The sequence below is a fragment of the Epargyreus clarus genome, unplaced genomic scaffold (genome assembly GCF_041222505.1).
Source record: "Epargyreus clarus isolate Ecla_fem2 unplaced genomic scaffold, WU_Ecla_fem_2.2 ptg000026l, whole genome shotgun sequence".
Lineage (NCBI taxonomy): Eukaryota > Metazoa > Arthropoda > Insecta > Lepidoptera > Hesperiidae > Epargyreus > Epargyreus clarus.
The window spans coordinates 4,912,774-4,928,185 of NW_027332233.1; the positions used below are offsets into that span (position 1 = coordinate 4,912,774).

The window sequence follows — 15,412 nt, forward strand, 5'->3', positions numbered from 1 at the left end:
TAAAAATAATTGAAATCAATATTTATTTAGTACATACTTCAATATATTACGTTGGATAACGGCGTAAACAGCGTGTTCAATATGAGCGCCGACTTCAGAAATATGTAGTTATCCCCGAACAAACATAAAAAAACATATATACTGTCGAAATCTCCTCCTTTTTTGAAGTCGGTTAAAAAATGTGAGCTGTCACACTGAGATTTGACAAAGCAGCTGTAATTTAGAAGACTGAGTGACGTATAACCAGCAATCCTGCGGCTCAGTATGAAATATATTTCCAGTTAGAATTCGCGTCTATTCGAGCTAATGTTATCTTGTGGGTGCCATGAATGATGAGTCCAAATGGACACTGGCCACTTTGATGCTCGTTTTAAATTAAGGAAAATACTGATTTTACCAGAGGCTATCGTTATTTTAGCATTTAATTAATTTAACACAAATGTTAAAATTGTACAAAATGTTAAAATATCGTAATTGGATCCTGTTTGATCTTGAATGAATTAAATTCGTATTACTCGTGTCGTGTACTAATGTGAACCTCGGGGGCTTTTCAGAGTGTAAAAGAATTAGATTGTATAAAGGCACATGTAAAAAAATCTTTTTATTTTTGTTAATGTTTAAATTGTTTAATCTTTTTATTTAAGTTATGTGATACGTCTATGTGATGGTTTAAACGGACTATTAGTATGACAAGTTTAAAAACGTTTGCTTAACACGACCCAAATAGTATATATTTTGTTTATAATTTTATACTTTGAAATGCCAACCAGAAAATAATTTTAAAGAGATAAAATCGTTAACTCGCTGTTGGTCAACCCATTAATCTGCAGCGTTCATAGAAGTGATTGTTCAATTACCAGTTTCGGATCTAATTCGATTTCAAACGAACCCAATTTGAATTCGGAATGCGAGGGCGAACTTTTTAAATTTTACATACAGAGCTGGCTTTGTTTTCAGAATAGTTTGTGGTTACTATTAAAGTCAGGTCACGGCGCAGTTTCGTTATTGAGGGCGAGATCCTGCGGAGGGGATATAAAAGTTTATGACGTAGTAACTGGCCCGAAAGTTCACTACAAAGAACCATTGCTAATCTTCTCACGAGGTTCGGGTGACGAGTTTCTGAATAGTCAAAAACGAGTTACCGTTACCCTTGTTGTTCTGATGGAACTTAAATAAAGATATTTTGGTGTATATGTGTTTCATATTTATCATCGAAATGCTTTGTTAATAAATTGTCGAAAATATTTTATAAAATACGAGCTTTGACATGCCGCTCTGTCGTGATTCACTCTCGTTTGAACAGATGGGTATATATTTGGAAAAAGATGTTTACGAGTTATGTATGGGTGCAGACGAGGGTGTTTGATTGAGATTTCGAGATGGTTACTAAAACTATTTATTCAATTTTTACAATTGATACTACATTCTAAACTAAAATCTAAATTATTCTATAGTGAGACTCGTACGATGTTGGTAACGAGAATAATTTAGCTATAAATTATGTACTAGATATAGCGAGTCACAAGAGAATAATCTTGCACTTACTATGTCATCTCGTCTCTCGGTCGTGTCGAAGTTTGGATCACGTAGACAGACACCCTGCTGCAGCTCCTTGTAGATTCTTTGGTAGACTGGTATCTTCCCTCAGGTAGGTACTAACCATCCTATCCTACCGACTGCGCCAGTTATATATTGCGTCGGGATGCAGCAGCCAGGATACAGAAAGACCGAATTACTTATATATACGTATTTAATCAAAACAGAATATTACATGTTTTGGATTAAATCTAACCTAAATTAAAACTAACTATCCTAAGTGACTCTGGGCGCTAAAATTGTCCCAGCAAGTCATGTATGTACATATTTGTCGACTATCTGAGTCCTTAAATAGGATTTACATGCTTTAGAATTTAGATGGAACCCCTGTTCTATATGAAAGTGGTTACCGACGCCCATGGACGGCAGTGACCACGTATCATCAGGTCGACGGCTCGTTTGCTACTGTCATCGTATAAAAAATCCTAAGCTCGTGACCGTTTGTAACAACGACCTATCCGTGGAATAAACTTCATCATCATCATCAACCCATTACTGTCCCACTGCTGGGCACGGGTCTCCTCTCAGATTGAGAAGGATTAGGCCATAGTCCACAGTGATGGCCAAGTGCATATTGCTAGACTTCACATACCTTTGAGATTTCTGTTTTAATACTTCGCTCAGGTATGCAGGTTTCCTCACGATGTTTTCCTTCACCGTTTAAGCAAGGGATAATTAATTTCTAATACGCACATAAATATGATAAATCAGGCGTGCCTGGGATTTGAATCTCGGACCCCTCGATCGAGAGGCCGTGTTTCTTAACCACTAGGCTATCACTGCTTTTTAGTTTTACTTTTCTATAAATTTGAACGGAATAATTAGGTAACATTGAAGCACAGAAATCGGTCTTCCACTTAAATACGTCACTGTTGCGCCGGCGATATCAATGTTTTCAATCTTTACCTGTCACTTTGTAGCACTGTATACTACACAAACAAGACTTTCCTTTGCTTTTAAATGGAATATGTAAATTTGTAGGTACTAAAGAGTCAAAGTAAAGATTGAAAAGATAAGTGTAGCTATGCTATATTATAATAATAATGATAAAATATCATAAATTTAATTTTACAATAACAGCACGGATCTAAACACACACATCTATGCACATGTACTCGTAATACGTAACACGTAGTTTTTTATTAAAAAAAGTGCAGCAATATATGAAAGTAATATATTAATATAAGTATAAAAAAATATAAGTTAAATAATAAAAGGTGATGTTCGCGCTGACCTTTCGAACCCACTCTCTTGTTCCATTGTTCGCGTGTGCCAAATTTAAAAAGATATTATGTCTAATATGTGCCTATAGTACTCCCACAACTTATTTGAATCCGTCAAGCCATTGAGTTGTAGAGTGTGTCAAACAGTAGGATATATATCTATTATAAATGTATACATTCACACATACAATACATACATACATTTGTAGAACCCTCTCTGGTTCGACTCCGGCGGCACCACTGCACAGATTAATAAATAGTTACTACCACTGCCACACCTATTTCTCCCTCATAACAGCAGCGTTAAACGCTGCTATGTACTGGTTTGAAGGGTGTGATAAGCTGGACATACTTTTCCGACGCATTGCAGCTTAGTCCTTAGGAGTAGTAGCGTATCTGTGGCCACCTCAGGTAGGAATCTAATCTTATCTGTGGTTTCATATGTCTATGGGCGGCAGCAGCCACTTACCGTCAGGTGGACTGCATACTTGTCTGCTATTCCTATACAAATTATAAGCTCGAAAAAAATATACAGTTAATTGCAATTCGCTGCTCTACTTCCCGTCACTATTAAATAACTAGAGAAAGTAATATATAACTGGAATAACTAGAGATCTGAAGTACACTTTTCCACCGCTCGTACTGGTCGACGAAAGTACGATTCAGTTTAACGAGTATGTTTAACTTTTATGTAGTATGTTCTATCCGTATGTTATTTTGTAGTAGGATGTAAGTAAAATGTTACGAATAAGAAAAATGATAAAATATTCCTACAAGGTAGTACAATAATTCGAGTTACACCTACAGCTATTAACAGTTGTGTTAAAAGTTGGATATTCCTGCTTGGAAAATATTGTAACACTTATATGAGACATTCTAAAAATTCTCAGACTTCACTTAAATACGCATTACTACATAAAATACATGTTACCCATTAAATTCATCACCTATAATAGTTAATTATTGCGTGAAAGAAAATTACTATCTATCAACTTTTTTAAGCACGCCAGCAGCCACGTCCGATTTCCAACTTGCGTAATGAACGCAATTATTTTTTCTTTCAAAATTGGAGCTATAATCTAATTATATGCTTATCTATTATATAAAGCTAATTATATACAATTTTTGATTTTCCCGATTGGGTTGATGAAAATTGACCAGATTCAATGTAACAAACTGTACATTAACGTATGAAAAGTATATACAATGTAGTTGAGACGTTCAATGTACAGAGAAGTTAAGCTTCGCCGTCCCATCAAACCGCAACTAGGAAGTCCGCCGGTGTGGAGTTGATTGCGAATACGCTATTTCCTGAACTCAGGTGTATTGTCTCCCTCTCCCTTCCACTTACGAATGCAATTAACTGGGCACAGCTGGACTTTAGTTACCTAAATATACGACGGCGAACTGTGGCTTTCTTCCATTATCGGGTGAATGTATAAACTTACCCGTTTATACAAATTAGTTTTTAATAAACAATCTACATTTTTGCGTTTTATCACTTGCTTAAACGGTGAAGGAAATAATCGTGAGGAATCCTGCATACCCGTGAGCTTTAAAAAAACTTAAATATTTCGAAGTGTGCCAGCGCGGTGGACTATGGGCTAATCCTTCTCACTCTGAGAGGGTATCCGTCCCCAGCAGTGAGACAGTAATGGGTTGACGAATAAGGAATCTATAATCTATATATTTGGAATCGCGTGGTGCAGTGGTCATCATACCAGTTAGATTTAGAAGGTTCGGGATTCGATCGTTACCTTTCAGGCGACTAGATGAGATTTCTATTCTCAGTTCTGGGTGTTTGTTCTGTGAATTATAGGGTAGGGCTATGAGGGTAGAAAGCAATTTCTTATTTCTTGAAGCATTTCCCGATGATATGATTTGAACGTAATATCACAAAATATTGTGGTAATATGCCATATATAAAATAGTATTTGAGTTAAATTCCATTTTAAACGACCTTCTCTTTGATATTTGGAAAAATAAAAGAGAATAATCCAGACTATATGATATAAAAAATATTTCAAAACTTACTTTATAATTATTTCATGGATTTTGAATAACTGACTAAATTTCTGGCAGTATTATAATCCAAAAATGCTACGTCTATAGCAGATGACAGTATGTATTTTAATTCCACTTATAATTGAATACTTCCTATACTTGAATTGAGATTAAAACGAGGAAATGTTTTCGCTTTCGTTGAAAACCAATTTAAACTTTCGCAGGTTACCAACAATGCAAATATTTTATCATAAGGTTTCTGATTAAATTACTCCCATTGTCGAGGATTTTATTTAACTTCGTTCCTTTAAAATTGTGCTTAAAGGCGAAAGATTTATAAAACAATCTCATTCGTAAACATTTATTTATAGCCTTTGTACCTATATACTTTAAAATTATGTTTCTATTTACGATTTATGTCGTTTCTTTATAATATAGCAATTGTAGATAAGCATGAAGTCCACCTGATGATAAGTGGCTACTGCCGCCCATGGCAAATATAATCAACCACAGCTAAGATAAAATTATTTCGTGATACACCGCTATCCCTAAGGAATAAGCTGGAATGTTTCGGAAAAGTATGTCTCCCGTACCACATCCTTCAAACCAGAACAAAGAAGGGCTTAACACTGCTGTTATTGGGCAGAAATAGGTATAGCGGTGGTGCCGCCGGAGTCGAACCCCAGAGGGGTTACACCCTTCAAATAATGTGCAAATAACCTTTATTATTGAACTTGACTATCCATTTTGAAATTCAATTTGCATGGTTACTAAAACAGATTAACGTTTTGTATCAAATTCGATGTCCTGCTAATTGGAAAATTAAATGACGAAACTGAATTAACTATTTTGGGTTTAGTGTTTGTGGGTGTGCGTAAATGTCAGTTCTGGATCTAGAATTAGTATTTTTGGAGTGTCCAGAGAAAAACAGAGACCATGTCTTATGTACACTACGTTTTTTATTTAACCAAAATAAAGTTGTGTTGAAATATATAATTTCTACTTCAAGCATAGATTAGTAAAGATTACTCACTCCTAACAAGAAAATATAACCAGTTTTGACAATTGAAACTGTCACTGTCATCTATTTTCGTGTTTGAAAAATATTAAAATGTCACATGTCGGCATTGTTCCGCGTAAACTACACCATGACAGCCATTAAGTGGCTGACAGAATTGTCCGCCGTTTAAGCCATGTAATGGCTTCTTTCAATTACAAGGCGGTGAGATATCTATAGTTATCTATGCCTATAAGTGAAATTCTAATGTACTTTTTTGGATTCTGTACCCAAAGGGTAAAAGAGAGACCCTTTTACTAGGCATCGATGTCTGTCTACAGGGATGTATTTCTTGAAGTGATCAATCTTAGAATTTTTACAATGTATATTGTATATACCTGGTAAAAAATAAAATGAGAATTCTGTTGGCCTGTACCTGTATTAGATCAGTGGTATTTTTTTACGAAATCCGTGTTTTAAAAATATACTCACCGACTAAAAGCATGGAATTACTGTTAACTACCTAAAGGAAAAAGTTCTATCGTCAAAATTTCAAGCAACACTTCTTAATGTAAAAATGGAAGCGCTATTTACCAAAAATTTGGAACGACTGCTAATTTACCTTTGTACTAAAATATTTCCAAGATTCTAGAAGTATTTCGGTCTTGGACGCTTTCAAAGAAATTTGCTTCGTTTGTGTCGGCAATTTATAACGCTTTCAAGCCGAAATAGACCTTTATATCTGTAACATCTCAAAAGTAAATACCTAAAATATAACCGAGATATTTTTTCATTTAACTACAGATACTGATAAAAATACTTTGAACTTTAGATATTATTTAAAATATTTGTAATATACTTATGTTAGTTTTCAAGGCCGGATTCTTTTCTTAAAACAGGGCATGTGTTATGATCTCTGTTCTATTTGGGGTTGATTACTGATGTTCGTCGATGAACACGTAAACTGTTTGTGAATGCCATATTTTATTAAAACAATAAGGAAGTCAAACTACAAACACAAAGGGTTCTGTACTCATAAGTAGAGAGTTTATATAACACGGTATTTCTCACAAGCGCCTTGAAAACAAAGGTTATTTCAGCGGTCGCTTAATTAATCTCAAAGTACATTATGATATTAAAAAACATTGGATTGGAACAAAACATTTTCATTGGAAGTGTTTTTTACTTCTAGTGCCAACAAACTAGCTGAAATTATAAAAAAATAGATTTAACATAATATTTACGTATAAGAACGTTAGTATAGATATTTGTACTACATTATCCTTATTAATTTTTTTTATTAAGAACCTTTATTTTTCTGTTTTTTACTTCAAGTGCCAAAAATCTGGTGGAAATTATAAAAAAAATACATAACAAAAATACGTTTAGGTATGTCATATGAAAATATGTATATTTAAAACTATGTATATACGATCCCAATTAAGCCCAAAATGTCCATCAGTACTCACATGACAACTGGGACACTAACATTTTATGAAAGATAAACAGATTTGGGAGCCATCGCCTTCGGAGTGGAATTGGATGGCTATCGATAACGGTGCCATCAAGGAGATGTAGGGTCGTTCGTGTGTTACTTTTATTGGGGTCCCACTTGGAAAACTGCGAAATTCGGCCGAAGTGTGTCAAGTGTGTTTGGTGCCTTTGGGACCGGGTTAAGGCTGTAATAATAACCATGAGTAGAACGTAAACCATCAAAGATAAAGTTACGGACATAAAAATCACTCAACGGAATCTCTTCAAATAAAATAGACCGTACTTCAATACTGTTGTAAGGAAGAAATTATGTTAATAATATGTTTATTTGCTAATTCGATTTTGGAGTGGAATGTCAGCTATATATACTATTATATTGTAATACGCTTGCATTGTAATAGCGGCTACATTTTATGCATGTGGGTTTTGTAAGGCAAAGCGATTTCGCGATCCGAGCAGGTGCGGATAAAAATCGCATCATGAGTTTTTACACTTAGTCAATGTGGAAAATGTGCTAAGGGAGACCTACTTATTCGAGGCGTTCCAGCTCAGTCATAAAAAGTTGCAATGAATCCGTGTCCGACCTTAGGTAGGATTCTAATCTTATCTGGTGTCGATTACAAATGTCCATGGACGGCAGTAGCCTCTTATTATAAGATGGACATACTCGTTAACTACCTTTAAATTATAAAAAGGATAGGCATAGTGTATATATGTATGTATTACTAATATGTAATTACTAACAGAAATACTGACTTTTATTAGTGAAATCTACCTAGGAAGCATTAAGCAAACATTGGAATATTCCTGAAGGAGTCTAAACTTCGCTTTACTCGAATAGTGTCCGTCGGTACATATTACATTATGATATAGTGCCAAGGTCTCAGCGGTAAGCTCAGTACTTGTTGGGTCGAAGGGTCGCCACAAAGGATTGCCCTAAAGGCGACGACACGCGAACACTCTCATCGTGAATATTGCACGCTACCTCCATTATACAGGGAACATTAGTCTGAACTTATGCATAAAGGTAAGGTTGTAAGTATGTGACGTTAGAAATATGTTTTTAAACTAAAGCAGTATTTCTATTTATTAATTACTAGCTGACCCGGCAAACTTTGTACCGCCTCAAAATCTATTTATCAAATATATTTCATATAAAATGTAGCCTATGTTACTCGTGGATAATGTAGCTTTCGAATGGTGAAATAATTTTTAATATCGGTCCAGTAGTTTTTGAGCCTATTCATTACAATCAAACAAACAAACAAAGTTTTCCTCTTTATAATATTAGTATAGATTAAGCTTGTTTGACTACATTTTTAACCGTCTTCAAACAAGGAGGTTCTGTATTCGACGACAATGTATGGATGTATGTAAGTATGTTTGTCCGCGATGTTCTCAAAAACTACTGATCTGTAATCGTTTGATTATGGTCTAAGGTTTTGCATAAATAGAATGTGATTTGTGTAAATTATATGGTAGTGATTACTATAAAAATATTTATTGTTATTTATTTATATTTTATTGAAAGCAAATAGTGCACTTTATCAAAAAAGAAAATCAGTACAAAGTGTTTAATTTTGTAAAAGTTAAAGTTCAAAATCAAAATTTAGCACGTTTGCTGTGAATTACTCACAATCAGCCCGATGTCGTGCTTAATTACATACTTGTTAATTACAGTAGTTGACATATTCAACAATTTGTCAAAAACAATTTTCATGATGCTATTAATTATTTCAATTCATAAATATTTAATAATAATATTTGAATCGGGTAAGCTGAGGGAAAATAAATGTCTGTTAAAAATAGAATTTAGAAAAAATCAAGTATCGCAACGCAGTTTTTCTACCTCAAAAATGATGAGACCTAATGTAAGACTAAGTCAGTTAATTTTTTCCACACCTCCTTTTAGGTTGCATATAAGTTACTGTATAAACAGTAAATACAAGCTAAACATAGGCTATTTTGTGAATGTATTGGGTGTATAACAAAAAATGAAAAATAAAAGTACACGTTAAATATTTTCATAGGCTATAAAATAGTTTGAGAGTTACGAGTATTAAAGGCGGGCAAAATATTTTCCCTTGAATAAAATATGTGTTCAGCGACTTTGACCGGCGCCGGAAGACCCTCACGGTCCGTGACTAATCTCGTTCTGGAGGTACATAAAAACCTGGCTTCAATCTCAAGAGAAATGTTTCAAAGAATCTCGCAAATTGTTAATCCGCCTATATTTTTTCAAATAAATTCGGGCATCTTTTTATTTTCATCCCATTTAACGCAGAGTATCCGTTGAAAGATTAATACGAACAATTTGTAAGGTGATGGAGCCTGTATGGTTTGACCTGTAAGGTATACACCGCCTATTCTAGTGTGACGCAATTTTAATTTTAGGTGGAAGATAGCACTTACATTTGCAGAGACTATCTCAGTTCAAAGGAGTGGCAATCAATCTGTGTTTGATGTGAGGTAGAAACGTAGAAATTATGTTTCAGAAGCAGTAGGTTACAGATCCATGGGCTGCAGTGGTGGATCAGGTGGATTGCATGCCCATTTGCTTACTATTATAAAAAATGGACCAACTGCAGTCCTACAGCTTGTGCATATTGTAATTGATCTACATGGTTAAATCTGACACAACATCGGACTCGGTCGGGTCATCACTGGAAAATAAAAGGGGATTTCGATATTATTTCAATTGTTTTGACTGAGCCTTGCCTATTTCTTGTTAATAATCCGAACGGTATGATGCAATACCATGCTTAAAATTAGCCCATTATATATCATTCTTCTTGTCATCTTGTATATCACGGGACATACAAACTAAAATCAACTTTAATAATATTCTTGCTCCATCAACTTGTAAACAAAGAATTTCATTGGAGAATATAAAATGGGTTATTTAATGATGTCAGCAGTAATTTATTTATATAATAAAATTCTTACTGAAATGTCGTTAATAAGACCCCGAATCATGGGGTGCCGCAAGAAATTGGGGGACGGGGAAAAAGTAATCTACCGTCAGCTACCTTGTCATATAAAATTCGTCTTGTGAGAATACAGGAAAATATCTGAAAACACAGTCCCTGAAATATTGAATAGCACCCGAAGGATGAAGTAAGCATATTATGTAAAACATGGAATATGTAAAAGATTGACGGAATCTTTTATGGTATCAATTTTTGGGGTTACCCTTTCTTTGGGATTCTTGTCCATGGAGTTGGATTTTTTTTACAATACGGAAGTAGCAAAGAAGCATAAAGTCCACTTGATGTTAAGTGCCACTGCTGCACATAGACATATGTCTATGACGATACCTTAATTCGCAAACCAGCCAACTCCACTTTTTTTCAATATGTTTTTTTTTATTTATTTTGATTTCGTTTAATTTTTATCAAAATAAATAAAAAAAACATTTTGAAAAAAATATGCGAATTAAGGTATCGATATGTAATCAACCCCAGATAGAATTAGAATCTCACTGGAGTCATAGATGCGTTGCTACGACGAAGGACGTGTTGAGGACGAGGAAGTTGTAACGTGTTTAATAAGTATAAGTATCTTCTTTACGGGACACAGCAGCGTTTAACACTGCTGTTACTAGGCAGAAATAGGTGTGGCAGTACTTACAAGTCGAACAGCAAAGAGTTCTTAAAGGTGGATAAAATAATATAGTTACATCAAGTCTTTGTGGCGCGCTTCGCATCTCGAAGCCGTTCTAACGAGATTGATCTGTAGCTTTTAACAATACTTATTGGTTCAAGAAGTCTCCATTTGCGAGTGCCGCGTCAAATAATATTCGATATAGGATTCCATTTTGAAAGGATTTTTTCGTGTTATTAATAAAATGGATTTACTGTTCGAGTTACAAAGAAACTTTTAGGTTTTTCTGATATTCAAGGTTCATGAAGAATATTTAACACGGTATTTATTTATAAAGTTTTAAAATCCGAACAAAAACAAAAAGTGTAAAAGTTTAGTATAAAATGGTTATTGACGTTGCTGAAAAGAGTTGAGATTTTAACGGGAGCCAAGTTTCACAACAATCGTTTATAACATAGTTATAGCAATATATTTATAACGATTTTATATTAATTTGAAAAAATGTATGTGTTCTTTAATATTATATCTGTAATTGACTATTTATAATTTTTTTTTTTATAATATAAGAATAGCAGACGAGCATGCAGTCCACCTGATGTGGCTACTGCCGCCCATGGACATCTGTAATCAACCCCAGATAGGATTAGATATTCCTACCTGAGGTCGGCCACAGATGCGCCGCTACCCCTGAGGACTAAGCTGGAACGCCTCGGAAAAGTCTGTCTCCCTTACCACACCCTTCAAACCGGAACACAGCAGCGCCTAACACTGCTGTTATTAGGTAGAAATAGGTGTGGCGGTGGTGCCGCCGGAGTTGAACCACAAAGGGTTCTACCACCTTTAAACAAATAACAAACATAGAATTCAACCCTACAGTTTATTCAATTTAAAAACGTAAACTTTGAACAAATAACAAACATAGAATTCAACCCTACAGTTTATTCAATTTAAAAACGTTTGATGCAATTGCTACCATATATAATATATAATTATAAATAGAAGATGAAAGAAAGAAAGAAAATACAAGACAATAAAATAGACGACGTACGGATTATAGTGTTAAATCGAAAAGAAAGACGTATTGGCGGGGCGGGTGTGACCGTAATCCTGTAATGGTCTGTGTAGTGCACGGGAACAGAACAAACATAAACTTCGTGGCTCGCAACTTCGTGGAATAATAGTACTTCAGTTAAGTTGCATTAGGATTATAAAGTACTAGTCTTTGCCCGCGGCTTCGCCCGCGTTTAAAAGAAAATAATATGACATACTAACATACATAAAACTGAAAATTCGTACCTTCATTGGAATGACAGTGGCGCCTTCTGGTGAAAATTGGTCGTACCAACTCTGAAACCTTCGTGGGCTCATGGACAACAACTTTGCTAAAGATTAACACTTGATCAAATGCATAGTTTACGATTCAATCCTTACTAATATCGATTAAAATAATTGACTTTTTGGTCCAAAAGATCGATTCTCCGATTAATCTGTCTTAGATCGCCATCCCTAGTTCCCGTGGGATTTCCGAGATAAAAACTATTTTATGTCCTTTCTCGGCTCTCAATCTTCTTTGTACTCTTTGTACAAAATTTCATTAAAATCGGTTCAATGGTTTAGGCGTGAAGAAGAGACAGACAGAGTTACTTTCGGATTTATAATATTAGTAAGGATATATTCTAATTTATAAGAATTTGTTTAGAAAATTTGGTAGTAGGTATTTATGTTTCCGTTTATTACGAGCTCATTACGTTACATTTTACGAGTAACAACACATATTTGTTGCGATTATATAATCGCATAAAATTGTCGCAATATGTATTCTTTAGTTCTTTCCACTTCATTAAAATCCTACGTATAACCTATAACAGAGTCATCATTTAAAATTAGGAGATTAAAAGTTTTCCAGACGTTTAACACTGGAAAAAATTATAAAAATCTCTAATACGGGTAGGTTACCGACGATTTCTTCCACCGTTAAGCTATAATTAATCTGTGCCGTCTACAATTAATATTGTCGATATCTTAACAATGAAGCTAGCAAGCTAGGGAAGACGGGGCTTCTGTTCCCAGTAACAATGATGTTTTAATGACGCTGTCCTGGACACGGCATGGGAATGACATGAACTGTGTGGCTTACTACTTCATTAAATAGCACTATTTGCACTTAGTGTCAATAAATGACATAATAGTTGGAAATCTTGAAGATTGTCAGTGAAATAGTTAAAAATGGTGTATGAATGTAATTCAAGTGTCATGTAATAAAATAAACTTTAATAGTAAAAAAATACAAGGTACTGAACCCTTTGTTAGGATTCAGTTCCCAAAGGTAAAAGCGGAACCCTATTACCAAGCCTCCGGTGACTGTTCATCTGTCACAGGATTTTATCTATTGAACTGCAATAGGTAAACAATTCAAATGGATAACAAATGTACTACCTACTACAAAAGATGTACTACGAGTACACTGTATTCTCATTTACTATTATTATTTACTATTTATTTAAAAAAATGGATGAATGTGAATCATTTAAATCCCATTTAGCAGGCCCGTCCCTTTCATAACTTGTTCGTAGATAGATATTGTACTAAATATTCGCAGTAGAGCGTAAAAGATAGTTACAATAATAAGTCAGAGGTCAAACAAATCTTGTACCGGTCAGTGAACACCTAACCCGTTAGCGACCGCTGTCCGATGGAAGCCAGAAAGTCAAATATTAACGACGTGACTGCTAAGTTCTAATACAACAGTGAATTTAGATCGAGTTCGTGAGTCCGGAAATGTTGGAGGTTAGAATTGTGGCGTACTTCTATTCATCTGAGAATTAGGTTTCGTGGAGGTATCTTACTTAGGCAATTGTTAGCGTTCTTGATCCTTTTGGGCATAACTAATTAAGATCGGTAGATTGACCCTTTAAAATTTAATTAATCTATTATTAAATGAAGATTTTTCTGAACTGATTTATTAATATAGGATAATTATTATGTGAATAGTTTATAATTTGTACATGGATAAGCATTTTATTGAATATTCGCATTACAGCGTACAAGATAGTTACAATAATAAGTCAGAGGTCAAACAAATCGTGTACCGGTCAGTGAACATCTAACCCGTTACCGACCGCTGTCTGATGGAAGCCAGAAAGTCAAATATTAACGACGTGACTGTCAAGTTCTAATACAACAGTGAATTTAGATCGAGTTCGTGAGTCCGGAAATGTTGGAGGTTAGAATTGTAGCGTACTTCTATTCATCTGAGAATTACGTTTCGTGGAGGTATCTTACTTAGGCAATAAGTGTTCTTGATCCAGTGGGCATAAATAATTAAGAGGATCGGTAGATGGACAATTTAAAATATCATTAATCTATTATTAAATGATGACTGTTCTGTTCTGATTTATGAATTTAGGAGCATAATAATGTGAATAGTTTAGGTGAGGTAGTTTTAGTGTACATAACATGTCTAATTGTCAATGTGGTAGTGATAACGATGTTTTTTATACGACACGTCTCAAAAACACATTTCACATCTTGGTTAAAAAAAAATTAGTGGATATTAAGAAGTTACGCAAGGTAAACCTAAAACTGTTGACTATTTATATAACTTTTGCGTATCTCATTATTAGGCGTGACATGAAAAATTATATCCGAATGAATTAACTTCGGATCATAGTAAAAGTCAAGCGTAGGCGAAGGAAAACGAGATTATTCATGATACAAAATATGATTTCATCGGAGTGAAAATATTACACTTCATTAAACGGGTTTGTTAGTGGGTAGTATTCTGTTTTCTATGATATAACCCTAAAGCTGTTAATAATAAATGTATTGTTTGCGTAAAGCAATAACTGGGGAGCTTAAGTAAATGCCAAGTGTAGGTGTACGATAGCGAGGGAGGGTTAATTACACGGTTCGTCATTTGATTTTATTGGGGCGAATGTTAAGGGTGGCATTACTTTTAGTGAGCGGATTTAGGTCAAAGGGGTTATGTTGGTATCGTAAAAATGAAAATTGGATGAGCTTGCACGTTCGTTGTGCTACAGGAAACTTTGGATACTCACATCAACGGATAGGGATTAGAAAACTTTATACGATCGACAACAAAGAAGTCACGTGCAATTTCATTGTTCTGTACTTGGTATGTGTCATTAGGTTTTCATTACCTCAACCTTTTTATGTTTTTGAATACGATACTTGGATATTTTTAAATAAAAATACTGTCTAGATCAAATATTTTTTAGGATAAATTGATATATTATATTTTTAAAAAGCCGCGAATAATAATATTTTTTTAGAATACAACTTACTTCCAACACACCTAGTGTTGGAATCAAAAAGTATTTAATTTAACCACATTAGATGATTACTAATCGGTAATTTTACAGGGTTAACTATTAAAAGTACCTCAATTTACAATAACCATAAATTAATATAGTGACTAACATAAAAAAATGCGTGAAAGTCATTATTTTCCAGTTTTATATGTATATTAAAAGTA

At 34.4% G+C, this 15,412-nt stretch overlaps 1 protein-coding gene across 2 annotated transcripts in view; it reads left to right on the top strand.

Annotated features, from left to right (window-relative positions):
* Nucleotides 1-15,412, top strand: part of LOC140753304 (uncharacterized) — a 144,854-nt gene that overhangs the window by 12,818 nt on the left and 116,624 nt on the right. The gene's annotated exons all lie outside the window — the stretch shown is intronic.